At 35.1% G+C, this 15558-nt stretch overlaps 1 long non-coding RNA gene and 2 pseudogenes across 1 annotated transcript; all 3 read right to left on the reverse strand.

Moving 5' to 3' along the window:
• Positions 1–4294: 4294 nt before the first annotated feature.
• LOC148699132 (RING-H2 finger protein ATL70 pseudogene) lies at positions 4295–5571 on the reverse strand (annotated as a pseudogene).
• Positions 5572–8221: 2650 nt separating this feature from the next.
• On the reverse strand, positions 8222–9157 carry LOC148699133 (uncharacterized). The gene is made up of 2 exons (XR_015954080.1): positions 8763–9157; positions 8222–8459 (listed from the first exon to the last, which is right to left on the reverse strand). It is a non-coding gene; the product is annotated as an uncharacterized LOC148699133 (long non-coding RNA).
• A 3177-nt stretch (positions 9158–12334) lies between these two features.
• On the reverse strand, positions 12335–14743 carry LOC148699134 (uncharacterized; annotated as a pseudogene).
• Between the last annotated feature and the right edge of the window lie 815 nt (positions 14744–15558).

Raw genomic sequence — 15558 nt, forward strand, 5'->3', positions numbered from 1 at the left:
TCACTGGTTCTTACTTCTTAAGTATGATGAATGAGTAATTGATAGCATTAAAAAGCAACCACAATGTAAAGGAATTGTGGGGGTGGCTTAGCTATTTTTGAAAAATGATATACCTAACTATAATGGAAAAGTAATTTGCTTCAAGAAAAATGATATTCTTTCATTTAAGGTATTGAAAGGTTAGAGACCTTCTGGAAAAAAAAAAACCTTAAATGTGGGGGAGTTTACTCAAGTATTAGCAAATTACTTACCAAGTCCGAACGCATGTATGGAGGACTTAACGATAGAAATCAACTACTATCGAATGAAATATAATTTCATAAATGGAAGTGTGCACCATAAGAGATAGTCATCAACCTAGTGGATCCAAATTAATTAAAGGTTTGACTAGAGAGTAAGTTGTATCATCGAGGGGAATGGGTTAAAAGCCTACGTCTTAAGAATTGCCATAATGGCAACCCAACCTAACTGACTAGAGATCCCAAGATCTAGGTTCAAAAGGACAACCGAATTGTGGATGATTCAATGAGAGCACTGCGAAGATAATCTCCTACCCATGTCCTATGATGAAACAGTGCTATCTGCAGCGTATTTAGGATAAGTTTTGCTTTTAATGATTCCTATACTTGGGAATAACAAGTGGGGTATTGCAGGATACTCTTAATAGAAAGTCACCTATCTTGAGTAAGGAATGGGGCCGTTGATGTGAGAATTTTTTGAAAGGCTTAGTTCTCTAAAAGCACTTATGAGAAACCAAGAATTGTTCAGGGCCAAAATGAATACAACCGAGCAACCACCGGGTGTTTGGAAGGGTATTGTGTGATTACTATTGTCTTGGTTTACACAAACGGCTGAGCAGTTCGAGACATCGCATTCACTGATTAGTCAAGTAAATCCGATAGTAATCCACTACGGAAGGATCAAAGCCAAAAGCCACATATTTCGATGCGGTACTTTTCCTACTGAGTTCTCTCTCTAGTGTATACATTGTCATTTGCATGGTATTAAGTCAATTTCCATTCATGTGGGGGATTATTGAAAAAATTAATAATATTATTATTATATTAAATTTATTAATTGAATGGAAATTAGAGGTGGAGCCTTTTGGTAGAAAGATGTATCTACTCAAATGAAGAGTTGCAACTTTTGACTCTTCATGAATAGTACAGTAAATATTAAAGAGTCTCATTGTGTTAATATGAGAGAGTTTTCAAAACAATCGTAGTTCATGGAGCCTTGTGATTTGGAATGTTACTATTAAAATGACGTGGTCGTTGTATTTTCAGAGACACGCGTTGATCAACCATGAGTACCATAGTGGAGCATAAACTTGTTTTAAATAGATTAAGTTAGATTAACTTAATGAAACGTTTGATATACTGTCAAACTAAAAAGCATAATAGTTAACAAATTCTAGTATTATATTATTTAATCCTTATCTTCTAATACTTTATTATTGATTATATCTTTTTTATTTTATTTTTCTAGAAACCTCTTCTCTCCCCCTCCCCTTTTCGCTCATTTTCTTCTTACTTTTCTCCGTCCAACTCTAAAAGCTGGAGAGCTCCCAGAGGGCTGGCAAATCAATTCCTCTAATCTCATTTGAAATCCTAACCGAATCCCTATGGAAGCAAAACATCAGAAGCTGAAACAAAATTTGAACTCCATTGTCAACTTGTTGGATCCCATTTGAAACCCAGATCGAATCCCTCCAATCCCTCAAAATCATAACTCTTCCTTCCTCCACCACCATTGCACCCTCCTCCCAAGTAACTCCCACAACAATCCAGATCACAGATGGCGAGAACAACCAGCTCATAGCCCTTGTCTGACTTCCTGGGTTCAAATTCAGAAACCATCTATGACCTAAAATCGCTTCTGCAACAGAAGCTCAAAAACGACGAGGCGCTCAAGATCCTGCAACTCTTCATAGTGGTGCAACCCTCCCCTACCGAGTGGATATTCATGATAGAGAAGGTTCTCACTAAAATAGGCAAAATTGATGGAAATATGAATACGGGACTGCTAATACCAACCTTTCGCACAGGAATAGTAGTGAGGCCCTTAGCGAAGACGAATTCCGCGTAGTCTTATTAACTTATAACGTGTTTTCTAACCCGTGCTTGGAATGAGAATAATGAATTCGATTTTGACTACGAATTATACCTGTGTTTACTAAAATTGAGAGAAATTAAAAGTTATATTAAATTTGGGAGAAATCAAAAGTGCGTACGGATTATATTTGTGTTTACTAAAATTGGGAGGAATCAAAAGTGCGTAGGGCCCACACAAAAAAAAGGAATCCAATTCCAAGATTTGGCTGATTTGGATTTCCAACATAGAGAATGTATTTGGATTCTAAATTGCCCAAGCAATCAGAATGATAATTTTTTTTCCCTTCATGCCCTCACTTACTTTCATTATTTCCAAGATTATCCTTAACCCTAGACTGTCATTTTTTTTTTCACGCAGCTCATTTCTCTCTTCTCTCAACCGCAATTTTCGCCATAATTACGAACAGGTAAATTCCTACTTCTTCTGCGTTTTTATCTTTGTGTTAAATTTTTTGCTTTAAACTACACAGGGGGGTTGGTAAATGAGATTTTTGGACGAAAACTCTAACTTCTGATAGAAAATAAATGAAAGATTTTCCATTAATTGTGTTTCCTCCCATCCTGTTGAATCTTTCATTGCTTCCTTCACTTCACTTCACTTCAGAGAGAGAGAGAGAGAAAGGCTGAGTTGATTCCTGCCCACTAGTTCTTGTAAGTTTTTTACTTTGAATTTCAATAAAAGTTGGAAACTTTGTTATTGGTTTTTGGATTTGCGAATTGGGTCTGATTTGTTTTGATGTTTTTTGTTTTGTATCTTGTATTGGGGGGAGTGATTGGCTGTTAAGAAAATGTGGGGAAATGGTGGATTGAAGTAGATTGATATCTGTTGTTCTACTACATATTCTACATTTATGTAATTTACTTGAATTATTGGGTTGTTGGGAATGTATTGAGCTGAATGTTGATTTACAGTTATTTATTTGCATAATGGATCTCTTTTTTCATAGTTAGGTGCATAAAGAATCAAAGATGCAAAATTTTCTTTTTATTTGCCTTTTGGATTTGTTTGACTTTATGCTTTAGATCAGTGACATTTGGGATTTGTGTGTTTGATGATCTTCTAAATTGGGTTATGCAATTTGTTGATCCTATTGGGTTTAGAAAGCTAGGTATTTGAAGAGCATATGATGCAAGGATAGATTCTAGTTGCATGTCTTAATTTGAAGCAGAAAGGTCAGAGTTTGATTTAGCTTATTGAATTTCATAGGCTAGTCTATGCTTGAAGATACCAAAAGCTAGAACAATAGTTCTTAGCATTGTCTTTCTTGGTGAGGTTCATACTGTCTTGATCTCGAAAGCTACAACTATAGTTGACTAGTATTTGTTTACCATAGAAATAATCTTCCCTGAAGGTTATATAGGACTCACAACATTTTAGGTAATCTGATACAAGATTATCATTGTTTGGTATGATTTGACTTGTTAAGAAAAAGATTGATATGCAGGATTGTGTACATGTGATCTTTGAAATGTTGTATTGTTTAGAAAGAGTACTTTATCCCTAATTCTTTATGCTCACAAATGTTGTATTTTTAGGAAGAGTACTTTATCCCTAATACTTTATGCTTACAAATGTTTACTAATCAAATATTCATCATCTTTATGAAATTAGGAAGAGTGAGGACAAGGTTGTGGGTTGAGCTCTCTTCACTGGTTGCAACAAAAACTTGACGGTAAGTTGAGCAAAATGGAGTTTTTGGCTCCCATGGAATTATTTAAAGTCACCAACTTCTTGGCCAAAGAACATGACATTCTGAGGGTTTTTTTCAACATGTTTGATGAAAGGAAGAGTGCACATGTGACTACTTTGTTGCAAACTTGGATGCAAAATGATTAGACCTGGCATTTTCAACCCGATCTGTTAAAATTAGTATTCGGGTGAGTGATAAACGGGTTGGGTGGTTAACGAGTCAACCCGTTAAATAACAGGTCATTTTGGGTGAACCTGTGAAACCCTTTAACCACCCGTTATTGAGGACTTTTGTGTAATTTCAATAGTCTTGATAGAAAACCCTCAGGTCCCTCACTATTCTCTGCCGCATGCCGTTGCTCTCTAAGAGATCGCTATGCTCCTTCCCTTATGGCCCCAGTTATCTCCCTTATATTCTTCTCTCAAAATTTTTACTGAACTCCACCACTATCTCTGGTAAGCTCTGATTCCATTCCACCTATTCTTTGAATCAGTCACGCTTGCTAACCAATGGAACCACCTCGGCTAGATGAGTTAACAAGGGCGTTGGGATTGGAGACGTTCTGCAGAAAGGACACGTAGGGTTCAACCGCAGCCATGGATTAACGCACTTGAGGTGGAAGAGGTGTCTACAATCTAGCAGCAGCCGCAGCATGTCGTTTTTTTTTTTTTTTTTTTTTTTTTTTTTTTTTTTTTTTTGGAGTTGGTCACTCACAATGTGTGGAATTCTTGCTATTCTCGGTTGCTCCGTTGACTTTCAGACCAAGAGGGTCCGAGTTCTTAAGCTTTCCCACAGGCAATTTCCTAATTCCTTTCTTCTTATTTTTTTTAAGTGTTTTTAAACGTTATAATTCTTAATTATTTGTTGAATTCAGAGCAGCAGGAGGCAGTGGAGTCTTTCTTTTGGAGCTTGGCCTCATAGTAGAGCATTTTCGGGTAGCTTTGAATCGTGTTGTCATCAAGATTCCCTTCCACTGCTTCGGAGTAGGCAGTGGAGTCTTTCTGCAAATTGAATCAAATGTATAAAAATAAAAAAAATAAAAAAAAATTGTTAACGGATTGGGCTCGGGTGACCCGTTAAATTAACGGGTTAGGTTGAACCCGATCCAAACCCAATAAACTCAACTCGTTTATAAGTCTAATAATGACATCTAAGTGATGGTCCAAAGAATATGAATGCTAGTTTTTTGCTATGATGTGCTCGCTGCCATGATAACATATCAGGGAAAATTGTTAAAGTTTTGTAAAGCTAATGATTGATTAGATGACACCATGATAGTGAATACCTACTTTTTGTTGATATTATGATGTTTAGGCAGGTTAGGAATATTTTGTTGACAATCTTATGTATAGGCATGTTATGAATATTTTGTTGACAATATGATGCCTAGGTAGGGGACTAGTTTGTTTAGGTTGGTTATGACGGTTAGATAGAGGTACTTTGATGTAAAATATTAACTTTAATGAAGTTGTTTCCTACTCTTTGTTTGTTCCTAATATTTTTTTCTTCATTTATTTACTATTATACAAAATCCACCTCTTGAAGATCTCTTTAGTTTAAGGAGAATCAAGTTTTTTTTTATTTGAAATGGTAAAAATCATTCCTTCTACTCATTGACATCATGTAACAAAATATATCCATGAAGAGTTAACTAATGCTCCTAACAATTTCTTTCCATGTCCTTCTAGCTCATTAAGCACAAGTCCATGCTCATTCACATTATGTAGAACTCCATACTCATTCACATTATGCACAACTCCATACATATGCCTAAAAGAAGAAACTACAACTTGAGCGAGAAAATTTAGATATTAAAGTAAATTCTTAAATTTATACAAAAAAAAAAAAAAAAAAAAAACAAAATCATTTTAGTGTGTCTATGAAATAAAAAAGTAATTTAATTTTTTCTTACTATTATATACTATAATATATTTTATTAAAAAAATATAAAAGATATTTGATTTGGGACAAGAGCATTTTAGTAATCATACTAGTTTATATTCCGATTCTGCTAAATTAGTAAACAGTTTTATGAAATTCTATTTAGATTCCAGATAGTTTTAGTAAACAACTTCAATAGGAATCTGATTCTGATTTCGTCTCATTTCAATTCCTCCTCAATTCATTTCCTCTCAATTTGATTAAGGATTAGTAAACACGCCATTAGTCCTTTATCCGCGCCAAACAAATAACTAGGACAGAAACTAAGCCAATCCTAGCTAAGGAGTCCAAACAAATGCGGCCTTATAATATAACTTTAATTTTCGTGCAAATATTATCAAATATTATGTCAAAACATGAGGTGACAAAAAGTTCATAGAGAGTCTCATTCTTAAGAGTCTCCTTAGCATTTCCCTTTTGACATATAAATCTTAAACAGATCAACCCTTCAACCTTTTTCGTAGGTGATTGAAAGGATGGCTTGAAGCAATTTTTTTTTTTTTTTTGAACAAACGATATTATTGACGTTAAGCTTTAATGGGGTTGGAGAATGGGAGCAGGAGTGGACTAAGCTAATACAAATGCTCTAACAATCATGACATTTCACTAATTATAATATTACTACTTTTAATATAACACCATATTTACACTAACACAGGAAAATAAAAATAAATAATTTTTACATATTTTTTAGCTTCTCAAACTGTTTTTATTAATACTGTCGAATTAAATAAATTAAATAAAATCAATAACTAAGAGTAAACATGAGTACGTGAAAAGGTGAATGTTTGAATATTATTTATAAATTAATTAATTTTAGACTCGAGATTGAGAAAATAAATAAATTAAATAAAAAATAGTCTTTATTAAAAGTTGGGAAAGGTTGATTGACCACCTCGAAGGTCGCAAAAGGGCACACATCTAGAGATGGACAGACAGCGGTCACAAGCATGGACCAAGGTACTCAAAATCGAAAAGAGATTATTTTTGGATTTTCTCTATCAAAGTTATCAGATTAAGTGATTCGAGTATTTGAAATTTCATTCAAGGATAAAAAATTATTATAACTTTTAAATAATTAAAACAGATAAACTGTTTGATAAATTTTAAAGGTCTAGATCACTTAATCATGTGATCTTGGTGAAAAAATCCTCAAAATCTAATTAAAAATAATATATATATGACCAGAAAATCAGAATAAGAACCATCAAAACTCTATTTTAAATAGACGAACTTAAAAGAGAAATGTTTATTTTATTTTAATTTTTTTCGCTTTTCATTTTGCCCAGTGTACTATATTAACACTAAAACCTAAATTTTAATGATATTAAAGTCATACTTTTTTTGTTGCTATAATTAAAATCTTAATTTAGTAATAAAAAGTAACTAAACTTTTAATTTCCCATGCTAGTAAAATACACGTGGCAGACCAAACGTAAAAAATTAAATGAAAAAGGTCAATAGCACTCCCAACTCAAAAAATTCATCTCCATACAGAGCCTTTAATATACCAAACGAACAATTGCTCATTTAAATTTAGAGCGACCTACTATTCAATTGTTATATTATCTTCAAATAAGATGTCAAATTTTTAACATAAAATATAAATTTAAAAGTCTATGTGGTACTTTGATATTTTAAAAGTTTTTTTTTTTCTCTTCACTTAATTTAATGTCAAATTAAACCATTATTCATTACGTTTATTTCTTTCCATAATTGTAATAAATATTTGGAGAGATAAAATTGTGAAAAGCATTTATTAACCAATTAAAAATGGATTTCAAGTTGCTGTCAATTTTGGTAGCCACCACCTTTGATATTTAAGTCATACCACATAAAAATTTACATTCGATGGAAAAACAGTAACATTGTCTTTTTTTTCTGTCATGGATTTTTTAAAATATGCTCTTGGATACTAAAAAACTATAAAAGTCCAGAGTGGACCTTGAGAGCGAGAGTACTCACCTTTTGATTTTGCCAATGTTAATGGAAACTTGTTAAAATAGTGACGAAAAATTAGATTGAGTAGTTAAAATAATTTTTTAACGCTATTTATAATTTAACAAAAATTAAAGTTTCTCGTTCTTAAGAGTATATTCTCGAAGTATGAGAAAGTCGTCCTTCGGCTTGTATTGAATAATCCGATCAAAAACCGCATATCAGGTTGCATGAAGTTTATATACAACATACCCGTGATTAATTAGATGACGAATATTATTTTTATCGAGTCAGGCAGACAATGGCGATTGACCAAATCATCAAAGCAGATGTGACAATCTTATATATTTAGCTATGCATTCAAATATGGCACCTGCAGCGAAATCCAATATTCATTTTATAAAAAAGAAAAAAATAAAAGCGCCAACGCCATGTTCAACATTGTAATCGGAAAACAAAGATGATATTTCCAGATAAAGTATTTTTTTATATTAGAAAATTAATTCATTGAATGTGTCAATATATTAATACATAAAATTATTAGAAGATTAATTCATTGAATGTGTTTATTTAATTAGTTTACAGAGTTGCGCAGCCTGGAAAAACGCCATGAACATTCCCTGGCAAATTTGGACAACAAAAAACATTTGGATTTCGTAGATTTACACAAGCAAAAAAGAAACTAAATAATATGGTGCTCCATCCGGATCTGCATATGCATGCCCTTCAACGTATTTCAGGCTAAATTTCTTACGCACCCTGAAGCCACAAAAACCTTCGCAAAAAAAACTACAGGTCAGAACTATTTATACATACATACATACATATAAATATAGTTTCATAAAGTTAAAGAATAAATTGAAATAAAATGAGAGAGACAAGACAGGCAAATAGTATCGGAGCTCCCTTCAATCCAAGAAAGGAGAGGAGAAGGAATTCACATCTCCTGGGTCATGCAAACCCTTATACTGCGCAGTTTCCTTAACGTGCGCACCCCAGAGGTATCCATGAACCAGCAGCAGTGTAAGACCCTCTCTCCCTCCTGCTTTTGAATCAAAGGGAGCTCCCATTTACCCACATTTACAGATCTACAAACTAAAAGACAAACCGTAGTCGTGACGAGAAACCCTAGTTCTACTTGTGAAGAGGGATGGTGGTCTAAAGGGACTTTAAATAGAGATGGGGGTGGGGCTCATGGGACTAATGGGAAAGAAACCCTAGTTTGGTGAGAGAGGACCACATGATTGGATTGAGAAGTAAATATGGACATTAATGGGGGGTCTGAAGAAAATCGGAGAGTTAGATTTTCTATTTATTAATTTCTGACGAAAGTTGGATGCATTGGGTTGGTTTTGGAAACAGAGACTGTTAATGGCAGACAACGGCATCTTTCTACATTTCTTGTTTTCATAAAGGTAAGAAAAATCTGCCTCAGGGATTTAACAGACAGTCTAACTATTACCTATTTTCAAAGAGAAGGCCGATTCTAGCTTTAGAAATAGATCAGTAGCACACTGGCACTCGCAACGGCTAGATTTGGTTTATAGTTTGATATTTTCTCCCACACAGATATTTTGATTATTTTTTACGTTTTGTAATCTTGCACAATAATTCGAATTGTCTACTTTCTATTAAATTACTTTACATTTTTTAAAGATATTTTTTTACAAAAAATTTAACTAAATACGAAATCACGTAGTCATTAACAGTTATTTCAATCAGTTACTCACGAAATTTTTGCCCATGTAAATTGAATGGTTAAATAATTTTCAATTTGATTGATTTTTTTTTTTTTTTTTATTTTTGCAAATGCGATTTTCAAAGAGTGAACTAAAAAATAAATGGTTGTTATTATCATGAGAAATAGAATCAAGAATGTAGAACGACTAAGTCTGACTGATGAGATACATAAAAAAGAAGTTGGCTTTTGCTAATGTGAATATTAGCAAATGGGTAATAAAGAAAAAAAAATTAACGGAATCATAAATTTGGGGATCTTCAATGTTTTAACACTGCCATGCTTGCAAAGACAGGATGGAGAATTTGGAAGAATCCGGAATCTTATCTTGCTTTGGTTCTTCGTGACAAATATTTCACTGGCCATTTCAGGAGGTGAGGTTGGGAAGGAATTCTTCTTGGGGGTGGAAGGGGCTCGTTCAAGCGAGAATGGTTATGGGAATGGGTGTGCGGCGGAGAGTGGGGGATGGTGGGAGCATCCGGATCTATGAGGATCCTTGGGTTCCTAAACCACCGACATATAAGTTGTGCCATCCACCAACCTGCGGGCTACAATGGTGAGGGAGCTAATGAATTTAGATGGCACGGCATGGAATGAGGCTATGCTCATGGACCATTTTACTATTGAAGATGTGCATCACATATTGGAAATTCCGGTGAGTCGACGGGATTGCTCTGATCGGCTAATTTGATATTTTACAAGAAATACGGATTGTCGGGCTATAAAGTTGCGATGTGTTAACACAACTGAGAAAATCAATCAAGAAACCTAGAGAGAGTGCTCGAGAGAATTTTACAGAGAGAGAAAATTGTTAATAACTTCTGTTCTATTTCTGTTAAATCATAATTACAAGGCTTTCTACTATTTATAGTTACACCTACTATAACTATCTCATAACATAACCACTACTACACTGCCACATGTCATATTACATACAACTTATAACCTTTATATTCTAACATTCCCCCTCAATCTTATGTTGGGAATCCCCAAACATAAGATTGGAACAATGATGAGTAAATGAAGGAGAACTTAACCCTTTCGTAAAAATATCAACAAACTGAAGAGAAATGACTCCTTGTTGTACATGTTCCTGACAAAATGACAATCAACTTCTATGTGTTTAGCTTTAGAATGCATAATTGGATTGGTAGCCAAAGCCATAGCAGAGATATTATCACAATGAAGAAGACAAGGGAATGAACTATGAACATGAAGATCTTTGAGCAATTGTTGGATCCAAACAATTTCAACTGTTGTATTGGCCATTGCTCGATATTCAGCTTCAGTGGAAGACCTGCTGACTATGTGTTGCTTTTTAGAACTCTATGAAACAGGATTGGATCCAAGGAAGACCATAAAACCTGTTGTGGAACGCATATCATTATGGTCCCTAGCCTAGTCAACGTCCGTGTAAGCCTTAATATTCAAGGAACCAGGACGCAAACATACTCCCTAGCCTAAGGTACCTCAGGGATATCTCAGTATCCTCTTTACAGCAACAAAATGAGATTTCATAGGAGAGTGCATAAATTGATAGACTGAATATGCAATATCTGGACGGGTGAAAGTCAGATATTGTAATGCACCAACAATGTTTCTGTATAAAGTGAGATTGGAGAAAGATGAGCTGCCATGATTCAATAGTTTTTTATTAAGATGACAGGGAGTTATACACGGTTTGCAATGAAACATATATGTCTTAGTTAGAAGATCTTGAACATACTTGGTCTGGTGAACAAACATGCCCCAAGATTGATAGTCGATTTGCAACCCCAAAAAATAGTGAAGAAGCCCTAAATCTTTCATGTCAAACTCCTTTGTCAATTAAGACACCACAGTTTCTATACATTTATCATTATCACCAGTTAGAATAATATCGTCCACATAAAGCAGCAACACAATAATGGACTTGCCATCATGTTTAACAAATAAGGAAGGGTCAGCAAAGGATGATTTGAAGCCTAATGATAGTAGGAAGGAGGTAAACTATCATTCCAAGCTCGATGAGCTTGTTTGAGGCCATAGAGAGATCGTTCAATTTGCATACATACTCAGGATGGCCTTTGTCAATGAAACCCTATGGTTGTGACATATGGACCTCTTCATCAAGGAAGCCATGTAAGAACGCGTTCTTGACATCAAGTTGTTTTAAGTTTCCACCATTTGGTTCAGCAAGAGACAATATTACCTAGACTGTGTTGGCTTTACTACCAGACTGAAGGTTTCATGATAGTCTAAACCTGTTTCTTGAGAGTAACCTTTGGCTACTAATCTAGCCTTATGCCATGCAATGGTACCATTGCGATTTCTTTTGATCTTGTAAATCCGCTTGCATCCTACCAAGTTCTTATTGGGAGGCAAGGGAACCAAGGACCATGTATGTTGTTGAAGAAGAGCATCCATTTCCTCACTCATAGCCTTTTGCAACTAAACTGACTTTGATGCTGCAATGAATGAAGTTGGTTCAATATCTGGATTTGAATGTAACACAGTATGAAAAGCTTGTTTCTTTTTGACAATTCCAGACTTGGATCTTGCATGGGATGACTGTTGGTTGAAGGAAGATTCAGACACTGTAAATCTAGAGCTTGAGAGATTGTTGTATATGGATGTAACTCATTTGTGTCTGTATATAATTTAAAAGACCTTGAAGAAGCTGAAGTGAAGCTTGATGTTGCATTAGTTGAGTCAAAGACAAGATCACCAGTGTTGAAAGTAGAGGACTGAGTAATAGGTTGTGCAACATCATTTAATGATGGAACAAAAACATGTGGGAAGGGAATGGGAATAATTAGAGTGTGGTGAAAAGTATTGTTATGAACCATAAAAGGAGAAGACAACTTTGAGGACTTAGTACTAGAGGACTTAGACAAATGAGTTGTGGTATGTGACAAAGAAGAAAATTGTGTTTCATCAAATAACATATGTCTAGAAACAATAAACTTGTTTTTGTGTACATCATAGCATATATACCCCTTGTACTTGGCAGCGTACCCCAAGAAAATGCACTCCATGGTTTTTGGTTCAAGCTTATTAGATCTATAAGGTTTCATTGAGGGATAACTTAGGCAACCAAAGACTTTTAAATGATCAAGTCTTGGTGGAGTGTGATATAGAACCTCAAATGGAGATTTCATACCAAGAATAGATGTAGGCATCCTATTTATAAGATAGATGGCAGTAGCACATGCAAGATACCAAAACCTGGAAGACAATGAAGCTTGTTGAAGAAGGGTAATGACTATTTCAACAATGTGTCGATTTTTTCTCTCGGCCAAGCCATTTTGTTTAGGGGTATAAGGACAAGACAATTGATGAATAATACCCTTTAAGCTAAGAAATCTTTGAAATTTAGTACTCACATACTCCCCACCACCATCACTTTGTAGAATCTTAACATTTGCATCAAAGAAGTTTGAAACATAGGCTTGAAATTGCACGAAAATATCAAACACAATTACTTTATTAATGAGAGGAAAGATCCAAGTATATCTAGTACACTCGTCGATAAAGGACACATAGTACTTATATCATTCTAAAGACATACTAGGGGCAGGTCCTCACACATTGGAATGGATTACTTCAAAATGAATGACTGATTTGGAAGTAGACACGGAAAAAGGTAACTTGGTGAACTTGCCTTTGAGACAAGAAATACATGTGTGTGGACTAGATTTGTCACTAAATAGAATAAAAGATTTACTTAGAGCTGCTTGAACAATGAAGTTGGTAGAATGTCCCAATCTACAATGCCATAGTGTAGAAAAGATTTTATGTTCAAGAAATGTTGCTGGTGAGGTTGTTTTAGGTTTGATGATAGGGAGAGGCTACACTGCATTATTACTTAGTCCATGGAACAACGTTTTCTCGGTGACCTTGTCCTGTATAGAAATAGACATCTCATCAATAATGCATTAACAATTGTTGTCCTTACATAACTGATGCATAGACAAAAGATGCTGAGACAATCTTGGAACATGCAGGACATAATTTAATCTAAATTTATAATTGGGAGTAGGAAGAGTAGAATTGTCAATGTGAGTAATACGCAAACTTTTGCCACTAGCTCCAGTAACTGTTTCAGTAGAAGGATAAGGTGCTGCAATGTTCAGGTTTGACAAATTAGACGTCATATGATTCGTGGCTCCAGAATCCAGAAGCCAAAATTCTTATGCAGGTGTTATGGGACTGGTGTTGGTTATAGCATTCATAGCAACATGTGGAGTAGGCACCCCACGTGGAGAATACTGTGAAGGCTGCACCATAGGAAAGGTTGGATATGGAGCTGTAGACATTCAAGGATTCTGAGTTTGATTGTAATACTGAGGAGATGAGAAATAACCCTGTGGAACCTGTTGATACTGTGGTGAATGCATGGAATAACCTTGTGGAGACTGTTGATTCTGTCAAAACAAGTGGCAGCAGTGTGGCCCACTCGATGACAAATCTGACATCCACGTTTATGGCTGAAAGATCATTTTTATCATAGATTTGGCATTTTTGCATTGGTTGATACCTTTGAGAAAACTGCATTTGATTATCTGAGGAAGGAAACTGTTGTTGAAGAGGAAAAGTTTAACCCCTATACAAAGGCTGATGTTGAGAGTGGTTGCCATCGAAGAGAAATTTCTTGCCTTTACCCTTGTTCTTAAAATTGTTTCCCTTTAAATTATTAAAGCTACCCGAGCCAGTTTAAGATACAAATGCATAGGCACCAAGTATAGGCAACTGAGGCATTGGCATTTGAGGAAATGACATTTGTTGAAGTGGTGGCATCTGCTGATATGGGTTCAGAATTGGTAAGTATACACCTGAAAAATTGGGAGAACCACCAAGGGAAGATGCTGCAAGGATAGACTTAGTACCAGAAGTGCCTCCAGTATCATACACAGAACTAGAAATATGAGCAAGCATAGCTGACATTAAAGGTACTTGTTTCGGCACTTCATCCAAAATTGTTTCTTCAGCTTTAAGTTGAGACCTTAGCTCTTAAAGAGACACAAGATTCTCTCTGTCACGAATGACAGACTTGATGGTATTATATTCAGAGGGAAGCCCACGCAATGCAACAATGATAATATCTTCATTAAAAATGATAACACCCACAGTAGCCAATTGGTCTCAAGCATCTTTAATGCATTGCATATAGTCATCAATGGACTTGGAACCTTTCTTTATGTTTTGAATAGCGATTTTAAGTTGCACAATGTTGGTTCTAGTCATATTAGCAAACCTTCACACATATTTGTCCACATTTGTTTGGAGCTTGTACACCCAATAACACACGACAAGGTAGTAGTGGACAATATAGCAGTAATAAGAGTGAATTTTCCAGATCTTATGCATCAGACATAGCAGTATCATTCACCATAGTTCCAGTGTCAGGCTCAAAATTAACAGGACAAGGTATAAAACCATCAATGAAGTATAGAATTCCATTACCATCCAGTAGCAATTCAAGTTGAAATTTTCAAGTTACAAAGTTAGAATCATCAAGTTTCACCGTAACTATGTTGGCCACACTTGGAATCAAAGAAGAAATAGGTGACTGCATAAGTGCTAATTGAGCAAAGGTCACCATTGTTATCAGATCAATCGACAAACTGAATACTCCAGATATAGTAAAAACTCCACAATCAGATCAAGAAATTAGTAAATCACAAAAGCACCAAGACAGCACAACAAAATCTCCAAAAATTCACAATAAAATCACCAAGAATTCACACCAAATTCTCCAAGAATTCACAACAAAGTCACCAATAACAGAGCGGTGAATTAGTAAGGGAAATATATCACCTCGGAGAATCAACGAGAAGTCAATGAGCGACAAGCAACCAAAACCATAGAATTTGACAACAAGCAGCGACGACACCAAAACGACTGCACCCAATCACACGAACAACCGACTGGAGAAATCAAATGCCAGCGATGACTACTACGACCAAAAGAAGAATCAATGAGTGGAAGCAAAGGATTGACGACCACCGATGTTAACCATTAAAGGCTAAGATACCATGTCAACATAACTGAGAAAAGCAATCAAGAAACCTAGAGAGAGTGTGCTCGAGAGAATTTTAGAGAGAGAGAGAAAATGGATAACAACTTATGTTTTATTTCTATTAAATCATAATTA

This window comes from Pyrus communis, chromosome 1, assembly GCF_041283825.1.
Source record: "Pyrus communis isolate YQ-2024b chromosome 1, ASM4128382v1, whole genome shotgun sequence".
Classification (NCBI taxonomy): domain Eukaryota; kingdom Viridiplantae; phylum Streptophyta; class Magnoliopsida; order Rosales; family Rosaceae; genus Pyrus; species Pyrus communis.